Source organism: Megascapheus bottae, chromosome 7 (assembly GCF_031878675.1).
Source record: "Megascapheus bottae isolate mThoBot1 chromosome 7, mThoBot2.hap1, whole genome shotgun sequence".
NCBI classification, from domain to species: domain Eukaryota; kingdom Metazoa; phylum Chordata; class Mammalia; order Rodentia; family Geomyidae; genus Megascapheus; species Megascapheus bottae.
In genome coordinates, this window is record NC_143515.1 from 21342407 (window position 1) to 21354854 (window position 12448).

The 12448-nt window shown below is 40.1% G+C and overlaps 1 pseudogene; it reads left to right on the top strand.

Moving 5' to 3' along the window:
- LOC150060397 (immunoglobulin kappa variable 1D-33 pseudogene) lies at nt 1-508 on the top strand (annotated as a pseudogene).
- The last annotated feature ends 11940 nt before the right edge of the window (nt 509-12448 follow it).

The window sequence follows — 12448 nt, forward strand, 5'->3', positions numbered from 1 at the left end:
ATGGACATGAGGACCCCTGCTCAGCTCCTGGGGCTCCTGCTGCTCTGTCTGCCAGGTAAGGAACGACAGTGCTGGGCATTAACTCTGCCTAGGAAATCCAGGGTTGTCTGGAACGTCAGGAAAGACCTCCTGTAATATGGTTAGCAAGAAAGATTTGTGGTTTTTTGTTTTTTTTTTTCTGCCAGGTTCCAGATGTGACATCCAGATGACCCAGTCTCCATCCTCCCTGTCTGCATCTCCAGGAGACAGAGTCACCATCAATTGCAGGGCCAGTCAGGGCATTAGCAATTACCTAAACTGGTATCAGCAGACACCAGGGAAAGCTCCTAAGCGTCTGATGTTTTACACATCCAATTTGGCATCTGGGGTCCCATCCAGGTTCAGTGGCAGTGGATCTGGGTCAGATTACTCTCTCACCATCAGCAGCCTGCAGCCTGAAGATGCTGCCACTTATTACTGTCAGCAGTATGATAAGCTTCCTCCCACAGTGATACAAGCCATGACATAAACCTCCCAGGGAAGCAGAAGTGAGAGTCTAGGCTGCCCCAGCTGCTCCTCCTGCTGCCTCCACCTGCTGACACAGCTTCTCACATGCAGCCTGGGTCTGAACATTACTGCAAGCATTTAATCAAAAGTTCTAAAAAGCTTCTTTATCTCTTAGTCTCTATCCCTTCTCTGCCCCAGAAGCACAGACCTAGCCATGTCTCTTGTCCTATAAATACATCATTTGTGATTCACACAGCAAAACAGAAGCCAGCCATGATTCTTCACACAGGTATTGCTTACATAAAGGAAATGGATGTAATCATCTTCTAATCTCCTGATGTATTCAGTGAAGTTGGAACTAGATATTAGGGATTTTCTGGCTCTGTGAAGCTGCTTGAGGGTTTGGGCTGCAAAATTCTGTGATTTTCCACCTTGTGGAAAACCCCAAAATGGGTCACTGTCACTCTCACCTGCCCAACAAGCTCTCCAGAGGATTCCCCAGACCTCACCTATGATCAAGTGTCAACCTGCCTTTCTCAAGAAATACTACATTCTCAAATCTCCTATAAAGTCCCTAATAACACAACTCTGTAGGAAACCCAGGATTTCAGAAATGAGCTTTCACAAAGCAATCATAAAGATCATAATGGACTGAGATACCTGACAGTCCAGGGTGTCACTCAATTTCTCAGAATTTTTTTTTGCCAGTCCTGTGGCTTGAGCTCAGGGCCTGAGCATTGTCCTTGGACTTTCTCAAGGCTAGCACTCTACCACTTGAGCCACAGCACCACTTCTGGCTTTTTCTGTGTATGTGGAGTGCTGAGGAATCGAACCCTGGTCTTCGTGCATGCTAGGCAAGCACTCTTACCACTAGGCCAAACTCCCAGCCCCTTTCTCAGAAATTTTAAACCTAAATGATGACCCTTAGAGGATGGAACTCACCTATATTTGATTCTAACTTTTATATACCAATGTGGAATCATGGGAAAAAGCTTCATTAAGTCTTGGAAAAATCTGTAAAGAGCTGGGAATTGTGTGAAATATCACAAATTTTTCATGGTGTTGCACAGGAAAAGCTATTGAAAGAACTTTCTCATTAAAAAACATCAGATGCAAGATCTGGTGTAGATGCAAGATCTGGTGTTTGGCCTAGTGATAGAGTGCTTGCCTTGCAAACATGAAGCTATGGGTTCAATTCCTGGGTTCCACGACATAGAAAGAGTGAGAATGGTGTTGTGGCTCAAGTAGTAGAGATCTTGCCTTGAGAAAGCTCAGGGACAGTGCCAGGCCGTGAGGTAAAGTACAAGGACAGGCCAAAAAAATCATATGCAAAATAATACCACACACATTAAAACATGAAAAATAAATTACTTGGTCTAAGAATTGTTTTCCTATTGTTTGCAGATGACTAAAGTCTGTAATCATTGCTGTTCAAGGGGATGAGACATGAAAATGGAGGTTTGAAGCAAGCTCTGGCAAGAAATCCTGTGAGACTCTTATTTCCAATTAACTGCCAAAAACCCAGAAGTGGAGTTGGCTAGAAGGGTAGAATACTAGCCTTGAACAAAAATGAAGACCAGAATCAACATCCAGACCAAATTCTCACCACTGTAGGGGGAACATATATATACATTTACATCCTGATATGCAGAAACATTTAAAATGGATGTAGTATCATGTGTCATTTCTTCTTCATATATCCAGGGCAATAGAATAATAATTAGCTATGTCTATACCTTCAAAGAATTTTTGGTCATAGTTATGATGTTTCACATCTCATATTAGTATCATTGATCCAGTGGGATTGATTTTTGCAATAGTGAGACTATAGAAGAAGATTCAATCTTCTTTATGTAGAAAATCAGTTTTCCCATCACCAAGATTTGAAGAGACTCACTTTTGTCTAGGGTATGCTTTAACACTGCAAAAATCAGATTGCTATTGCCATAGAAATTTATTCATCTTCTGCAGATCTTCAAGAAGCACAAACTTGCCTGGAAATGAAATTCTAATCAAATGAATACCAGTGAAATGACTTTACAGGTGTCACTCCATGAACCATTTCCTAGAGATGATATTTTCTCAGGAGTTTTCCATGTCAGGTAAAAGAAATATTCTTTCACCACGATCCAAATTTCCATGGGTGCTTAGCCAATTACTGAAATGCCCTCAGTGAATATTTCTATTGTCCTGACAAAAAACTTCTTGGTGACGATGCTAATCTGTCAGATTGGTCTCAAACTATCATCCTTCTCTTTATCAATCAAAGTAGTGGGGCTTGTGTTCTAAGCCACTACACTCAACAATTCTATATAGCATTGAGTTGGATTTCCATTCTTTCCTTTCCGTGTTAGCAGAAACCTTCGATGATCTGCCTCTAGAAATTTTCCAGAAAACTATTTCCACCTTCAATCTGACCAAAAGCCTCAGAACTAAGCCTTTGCTCTTCACAAAGGACTCATTGCTTCAAGTATATTCATTATTATTACTCCAACTTACTCTTCTGATGTATTACCATCCTTTGGTAGAGCAGCCAAATAAGGTGATAGACACAAGACTTGGCAACGGGAAAAATCACAAAATTTGAAACCAAGTCTTGGTCAGTCTTTCCATGCTGAGTCCTATTGTGTGGATGCTAATGTGGCAACCTGCACTTCAAATTCAATTGTTCCAGTTGTTTTATATGGGATACAGATGGTAAAGACAGACTTTAAGGAAAGGAGGTGATGTTGAAAACATGTTTCCATGTGATTACTTCCCTTTGTCAGCACCTTGAGACTGAGTGCTATGGCAGAATAGTTTGGCAGATCGGGGCCAAGAGCCTTCGGTACACTCTTGTGCACTACAGTACAGCAAAGGACCACTATACAAAAATCACATGTTTGGAACCTTATATGGAACATATCTTCTAGGCTGTCAACTTCCTTGTGGACAGTCAGTTCTCAGAATTCATAACGAAAATATGGATATTTTTTCGCTAATTGTCATAAAATGCCAGAGGAGAGGACTCATTTGAATATCATACTGAATCTGGACTGGAAACATGTGGAACAGGACCAGCTTGTTGATTGAATACTGGAGGAAAATTCATTCTACACTCTGGGTCTCCATACTGACAATCCTAAGGATTGTGATGTCACAACGCTGCCACCAGAGGGCAAGCCAACCTCACAATCTGCAAAACCCCAGAGTGCAGTTCTGGAAAGACTTGGAGAGTAGGAGGGCTGCTACTTCCTTCTGGTCCACAGGAACCAGAACCGAAGGCTGGCAAGCTAGCTGCACAGCTATCACTGTGCACGTTTGCCTGAGACACTGCTCCAACTACCATGGTTCTCTGTGTGTCTCTGATATTGTTAACTTAAGTAGTCTGACCATGATGCTCTTTTTCACCAGGATTCCTGGAATGGATTAACAATTGCATTTCAACAGTTTATGCAGATGTGTCTTCTGAGGTGTGACCTCGTGTGCACTGTCAAAATTTGTGAATCCTCCATAGGACAGTACACACTGAATGGAAGAGAGTCAAATGAGAGATAATTCAAGTTATAAGGAAGGAATTGACCATGGAAAGACTTGGAAATTTATCTCAGAGATCCTGTTGTTCAGAATCCTCAGCCAGATGAAGAATTCACACACTCGATGCACAGGTCCTCCTCACGAATCCAACGCTGACAAGACACTATGAGGGACATTTGCTGACTTTCCTCATGGTTGGTGAGAACAGCAGGGAAGTCAGCCAGCCACACAGAGCAGGCAAACTCTGAGCTCCTGATCACTTAGACTCTCCACCTGCTCCTGGCCTTTGGTCTGGGCTCAAGCCCAGAGAGTGGGGAGAATTTTCCTCCACTGAAGACAAGGCCACCACAGGGCAGGGCCTTTGTCACTTCCGGGTTCTCAGCTCCCTCACCCTGGATGTTGACTGTTGCTTTCAGAGCACAGAGCAAGAATGTCAGCCCTGGACAGAGGATCCTGACCCAAAACTCTCCAAGCCATTCCAGGGCCTGAAAGTTGAGGTCAGCCTTCACATCTCCACACAGGCTGACACCTCATGAATACTTAGAAAAATGACTGCAGAATCACATTTGGACCTGACTTGTTCCAACCTCACCACAGGAAGATGTGCATGGCATGTCTTCTTCATCCTATTTAGGTAAATTGTGATGTGTCACTAAGACTCTCAGAATTCCTGGCCTCTGGGATATGCATGGGGAAAGCAAAATGGCTCCTCTTGATATGAAACTGAGATGGAGTATTCAGAAAATGTCATGACATAGTAGTGATTAATGAAATTTCTATCCATGCTTTATCCATATCCAAAATGTTTCCTTGGGATTATGTTGACTTGTTTGAGAAGAAATCTCTACGCCTCTCTCTCTCTGTCTCTGTCTCTCTCTCTCTGTCTCTGTCTCTCTGTCTGTCTCTGTCTCTGTCTGTCTCTCTGTCTCTCTGTCTCTCTCTCTCTCTCTCTCTCTCTCTCTCTCTCTCTCTCTCTCTCTCTCTCTCTCTCTCTCTCTCTCTCTCTCTCTCTGTCCCTCTCTGTCCCTTTCTCCCTCCCCCTTCCCCTTCTCTTACAGATGTGAATATCAAGACTGATATCTATGTAGACATGCTGTTTTCACTCACTGGGGTCAGTGCCATGTATCTCTGGGTAGCAGAGCCTCATGAATTGCATCAGCATGCATCACATTTTGCCTCTAGAATTGTTGATAGTAAATAAAAGATCTAAGAAGAAACAGGAATATATTTCAATATATTTATGAACTACCTTGTGACATCAGTTGCTTCTCTGCATTATACATTTGGAAATATTTATAAAATTATCAATTATATGAAAACAAATTTATGTGTCTTTCCTCTGGTGTGGGACACCTGTGGATGCAAGACCTGTAGTGACTGAGGACAGCCAAGCCTGCAGCTGTGCCCAGCCATGCCCAGCCCCTGCTCATTTGCATGTGCGCAGAGCTCAGCCCACTGCCTTGAGCACTTCTTCAGAGTCTGCCCACACCCTGGGCTGCAGTCAGTCCAGTCAGCACACAGCATGGACATGAGGACCTCTGCTCAGCTCCTGGGGCTCCTGCTGCTCTGCCTCCAGGTAAAGAAGGACAGTGCTGGGCATAAACTCAGCCTAGGACATCCAGAGCTGTCTGGAACTTCATGGAAGACCTCTTGTAACATGATTTCAGGAAGTTAATTTTTTTTTTATGTTTCCACTGCCAGGTTCCAGATGTGCCATTGAGATGACCCAGTCTCCATCCTCCCTGTCTGCATCTCCAGGAGACAGAGTCACCATCAATTGCAGGGCCAGTCAGGGCATTACCAATTACTTAAGCTGGTATCAGTAGACACCAGGGAAAGCTCCCAAGATGCTGATATACAGAGCATGCAGTTTAATATCTGGGGTCCCATCCAGGTTCCGTGGCGGTGGATCTAGGACAGAGTTCACTCTCACCATCAGCAGCCTGCAGCCTGAAGATGCAGCCACTTATTACTGTCAACAAGCTTACAGTAATCCTCCCACAGTGATTTAAGTCATAACATAAACCTCCCAGGGAAGCACAATTGAGAGTCTGGGCTGCCCCAGCTGCTCCTCCTGCTGCCTCCACCAGCTGACACAGCTTCCCACATGCAGCCTAGCTCTGAAGATCGCTTGAATATTTTGGTGGAAGCAGCTGGGCAGAATTGTCTCTATTCTACCTCCCTTTCTGCAGCCGTACAAACTTGGCAATGCCTCTGCTGATTCAATAGAGCGCAAAAATTACAGCATGGGAGGAATGTATGAAAGTATTATTTGGGGTTCATTTGCAAAGTAGGGACATGTTTGTTAGTGCAAGCCATTATTTTCCTAATTTTTGATTATTTTTTTCAATTTTATTATTGGGATAATATATAGAGGGGTTACAGTTACATTTGTCAGGTAATGGAAGAGAAAATTATATAAGCTGCAGCCATTTCAAGACTGGGTTATGTTACTGAGTAAGGTTAAATACAAAAATGCAGTGTCCTCTGGAGTTCCCTCAGACCCCAGATCATCTACCTGTAGAACTAGAGGTCTCCTACCTAGGTCTTTGTCCTGTCTAGAAACCCAAAGATGGGTGCCAATTCGCTCCACTGCTTAGTTCCAATCCTCCCCTCCGCCCCAGTGTGTTCCTGCAGGTTTCTGTGCATTCTGAAGCAGACTGTCCTAACTTTCCATTTTCTTGGAGACTCCTCTTGCAGAAACTCTATAGGAAACGTTGATGACAATGGCTTCCAGAAGGAAATGATGAAAAGAAGTCGCACACACAGCCAAACCATGAAGACAATAATCAGCTCTCCACTCCATTGCTTTGTTAGAAATCATGTCTGTTCACTGGCGATCATTTTCCTAGTGTTTTCTTTTCTGTGTGTGCTGATCCTCAGGCTTCAATTCAGGACTTAGTACACTAGCCTTGAGTCATATCTCCACTTCTGAATTTATCGATGCTTAATATCATAGCTAGGATTATAGCAGTGAGCAACTGGAGCCTGGATCCAGTTTTTTTTAATTGTTATTATTAAGCAGTTGTACAGAAAAAAAGTTAGTTAAATGAGTCATGCAATGTATATTGCTTGAATTTGTGTTGCCACTTCATTATTTTTTATATTTATTTCAGGCACACTGATTTAATAGTAGCTGTAAGCAAAGAAGGAAAATAAAGTCAGAAGGTATAATGCCTTTTAGTTTTTATTTTGTTGAATCTATATGTCAAATTAGAGACAAAAATATAACATTGTTTTCCTATTTATTGAACACAGAAATATTTTAATATTTTATTAACATTTATTTTTACATCATATTTCAAATAACATGTTTAAGAAACAACTATTCAAGAATGGAATCTGTATACAATCACTGGCACTTCGATTTTAGAACATAATGAAAATTAGGCTGAGGATTTTTATGTCAGAGATACATATTAATCTATGTAATAAAACATTATGTCTATAGAGTCAGAAATTTTATGTCTATGAAGTTGTGTTTATATTTTCAATACCAATGTCCATAGGATTGGGTGTGCAAATATTGAGTCATCACGCTTGTACTGTTTGGATCTAATAAACATATATTAAGGATACCCTGCACCTTTTGTTCCTTTGGTCTTGACTTGTCTCCCTCAACGTAATTCTCTCTAGATTCATCCACTTCCCTGTGAATGTCATCTTTTTTAATTAAAGAATTTATTAACATTGATTTTTACCTCATATCTCAAATGATGTGTTTAACAAACAGGTATTCAAGAAGGGAATGTCTATATACAATCACTAGTACTTACATTTTAGAACATAATCAAAATTAGGCTGAGGGTTTGTATGTCATAGAGAGATAATAATCTATGTAATAAAACATTATGTCTATAGAGTCCTAAGTTTTTATGTCTATGTAGTTGTGTTTAAATTTTCTTTTTTACATATTTATTTTTATTTTTTTCCATATATTTTTATTGTAATTAATAGAAGGGTTACATTACATTTGCCAGATGGAAGGTGCATTACTTCACAAACATTGATACCCTTTCTCATGTCTTGGTCCCCCTTTCCCTCCCCCCCACCCCACCCTCATCTTGTTTTCCTTGAATGTAATGACAATCAGAGATATAACAAAGGAACTTATGGGACACATCAAAGGCAGTTCTAAGGGGCAAAATTATCGCACTAGGAGCACATATTAAAAAGACAGAAGAAGAGCATGTAAATAACTTAAAAAAATTGAAATACCTAGAGGAGCAAGAAAAAGTTAATTCTAAAACAACTAGAAGGAGAAATAATGAAAATAAAATCAGAAATATCAGAGACTGAAATAAGATCTACTATACACAAAATTAATAAATCAAAAAGTTGGTTTTTTGAAAGAGTCAACAAAATTGACAGACCTCTGCAAGATTAAACAAAAAAAGGAGAGGGGAGACGCAAACAAGTTTAGAGACCCCACGGGAACAATCACAACCAATATCCAAGAAATTCAGTCCATTATGAATAAGTACTACCAGGGCCTATATTCAAAGAAACAAGAAAATCTAGTAGAAATGGATGATTTCTTAAATAAATATAGGCTACCCACAATGAACAATGAATAAGTAAACAAATTGAATGAACCAATTTCATATAATGAAATTGTGGAAGCCATCAGGGAAATGCCAACCCAAAAGAGCCCAGGGCCACAAGGTTTCAGTTGGAATTCTACAAGACATTTAAAAATGAAGTAACACCTATAATCTTGAATTTTTTTCTGAAAATTTAAGCAGAAGGAGCAATACCATACTCATTTTATGAAGCTAATATTACTCTCATTCCCAAACCAGGGGAAGACCCAACAAAAAAAGAAAACTACAGACCTATCTCTCTAATGAACACAGACACAAAATTCCTCAATAAAATACTAGCCAACAGAATCCAGAAACAAATTTAAAAATTATACACTATGATCAAGTAGGCTTCATCTCACAGATGCAAGGTTGGTTTAACATTCACAAATCAATCAATGTAGTACATCATATCAATAGACTAAAGACAAGAATCATATAATTTCTCTGGACACGAAGAAGGCATTTGACAAAATACAACATCCATTCATGTTTAAAGCATGAGAAAAGAATAAGAGGTACATTCCTTAAAATAAAGCCAGATATGACAAATCCACAGCCAGAATTTTACGAATTCCATTATTTTATCTTGTCTGTTGGCTATGTAGAATTCCATTGTAATATATATATATATATATATATATATATATATTCATCACAAGCAATAAGGCATCTGGATTGTTTCCATCACCTGGCTATTGTGAATAATGCAGAGATGAACATAGCTGAGCAGATGTCCTTATCATAATGTGGGTTATGATGCTCAGAATAGATGCCCAGGAGAGGTATGGTGGGAACAGAGGGAAGGTCTATTTTCATTTCGGTAAGGAACCTCCACAGCATTTTCTAGAGAGGCTGAACTTGTTTACATTCCCACCAGCAGTGCAGTAGGGTTCCTTTTTCTCCACTACCCTGTCATTATGAGTTCAGAATCTTGGCCGTTCTAATTGGGGTAACATGGTATCTTAGGGTTGTTTTTATTTGCATTTCCTTTATCAGCATGGATGATAAACATTTTCTCATATGCTTTTCTGCCATTTTAAACTTATTTTTATATGTCTCTCTTTAGTTCCCTTGCCCATTTAGTGATTGGTTTGTTGGGTTTGGGGGGATTAGTTTCTTGAGTTCCCAGTAAATACTGAATATTAAGCATTTTTCCGATGTATTATTGGTAGATATCTTTTCCCAGTTGGTTGACAGTCTTTCTGCTTCAGTAGCTATGCTTTTATCTGGAACACAGAAATATTTTTAAATACTATGTCTCGTTTAATCTCAAGTGGATATCTCTCTGTTCACTGTGTTCTCACAGACTTCACAAAGTTATTGTTCCAATAATTTATTTTATATCCCTCTATATGTTGCTACAAAGTCCATCAGCAAATAATTTATTTCTCAGCTTGATGTCTGCTTTTATTTCTTGCTTCACGGAATTGGAAGGGGGACATCCCGAATAAGTTGGTAAGGATTTGATAGTAAACATGTCAGTATTCAATGCAAGCTGATGAGAAAAAATGGTATCATCATTGAGTATGATAATTGTCCTAGATTTTAACATAGGCTTTAAACCACTAAGGTATTTTTCCAATATTTCTGTCTTGCTTAGACATGAGTAGTTTTTAAATGATCATGACTAGACTTTGACTTTTAGAAATATTTTCAACAACCTTGCTCCTAATATTTCATTTCTAATCATGTTATAATACTGAAATACATGGATCGACATAGATTATTTTAAAATCATCTAATTTTAAAATGGCTTTCCATAGGTGTGATATATTTGACTCCTAAAAATGCAGTGCTTGAGAGAAGGAAGTAGGAGACAAGAAGGAGAAAGAAAAGGAAAAGAAAAGCAAGATGAAATTTCCCTTGCTTAAGACAAATTTTGACAACGTGACAAAGAGAAAACAGGTTGTCAAATAATCTGAAATAAGATACAAGATATGTGAGACAGTGAGAACATGCAATCTACCATGACCACAGATGATGAAGCTTGAAACTTACAAAAAAGAACTGTGAAAGGGGCTGGAGTTTGGCTGAGTTGGTAGAGTGCTTGCGTAGAATGCATGAAGACTCGGGTCCAATTCCTTGGTACCACATACATACAAAAAGCTGGAAGTGGTGCTGTGGTTCAACTGGTAGCTCACTAACCTTGAGAAAGCCCAAGGACAGTCCTCAGAACCTGAGTTCAAGCCCCAGGAATGGCAAAAAAAATTTTTTAATGCTGTGAGCTGCAGCAATATGGTGGTACTGGGGTTGGAATTCAGGGCCTTGAGCTCCCTATACTGCCATTCTACCAAATAAGCTGCACTCTTAGCCTAGTAAAATCATGCTAAAACTTACACAGATGAGGACACTGAGACAGTGTCTAAGGGGGTGGACTGGTGCCACACAATCCCTAAGCATGAGGAGTCCTGACCCTAACCCAACTAGTTTCACCTGAGGCCCGGAATGAGAATAGTTGGACTGTGACTACTGATGAAGTCCTTTGTCCAGAGTGTGCTGAGATATTTCTGGAATTGAAATAGTGCAAATATAGCATTATGGAGGTAAATAAAACCGAAATACAAAGAGTTTGCCCTAGGGAAAGCGTGTGATTTACAGGCATGAGGCCCAGAGGCATACACAAGAGGCAAAGTGCTGCTCTCACTGTACAGGAAGATGTCTTGGAACCAAGAACAACTACCCAATAAGCACAATTTGGAGAAACAGGAAAGCGTAGCCTGGATTCTACGTAGATCAGGACAATGAACATGGTTCCTTAACCACTGCGAAACAGAAATCTTAATTCTAGAATGGTGACCTATGATACCACCAGGGAGATGGTGTCATTCACTGGGGTAGTTCAAAGAGAAGGCCCATTACCTCTTTCTTCTGTGCTATTGAACCACAGATACACACACGCACGCGCCCGCACACACACACACACACGTGGCCAATTCAGTGATGCTTTTTACTAATTCTGTTAAAGACTCAAGCACTTTCAAGGCCTTCATGAAAAATCTCCCAGCAGCAAAAGTAAAATGGGTCTGCTCTGGAAAAATCTGATGGCTCTAGTGATGGAGAGATTTTCTGTCTTCTCTCCTGTTTTACCGGTCTACTAGTAGGACAAAAGTGCCTGAAAATGAAATTCCAATAAATGAATCCCAGTGAAATGAATTTATGGTTGTCACTCGATTAGCCTGTTGCCCAGAGATCTTTTCTCAAGATTTTCCATGTGAGTTCTTCCTTTCATAGCATTCCAAACATTTAGTCAATTCCTGAGAGGCTCTCAGTGAACCTTTTCTCTAACCTCTCAAATTGATCACAAATTTGTTGTCCTTATCTCTGTCAATCAAACTAGTTGTGCATGCAGTTGCAAATCACTACACCCAAAGTAGAACCATTATTTTTACAATGCCAGAGCAGGAGGTATAGTGCTACATAACATTGAGTTTGATTTCCATTTTTTCCTTTCCCCTTTTAGCATAGACCTTTGATGATCTGGGTCTACTAGTTTTCCAGAAAATTATTTTCATTTTCAGTTTGACTGCAAGAATCTGAAGCTAAGCCTTTGGTCTTCCCAAAGGGCTCTTTAGTTCTGGTATATTAAATATTATTGCTTTTTTTCTTCTGTTCTCATGTCATTGGGTCCTTTATAAGTCAGTCAAATAAGTTAACATTAGTGACACAAGCAAGGCCTACCACTAGGAAAATCCGGAAATTCAGCTGGAACCAAGTCTCAAACTGTTCCCTTGAGCCACAGGGCCACTTTAGGTTTTCTGGTGAATAATTGGAGATAAGAGTCTCAGAGACTTTAGTGCCCTGCCTGGCTTTGAACCTCGATCCTCAGATCTCACACTGCTGTATAACTAGGATTACTGGTA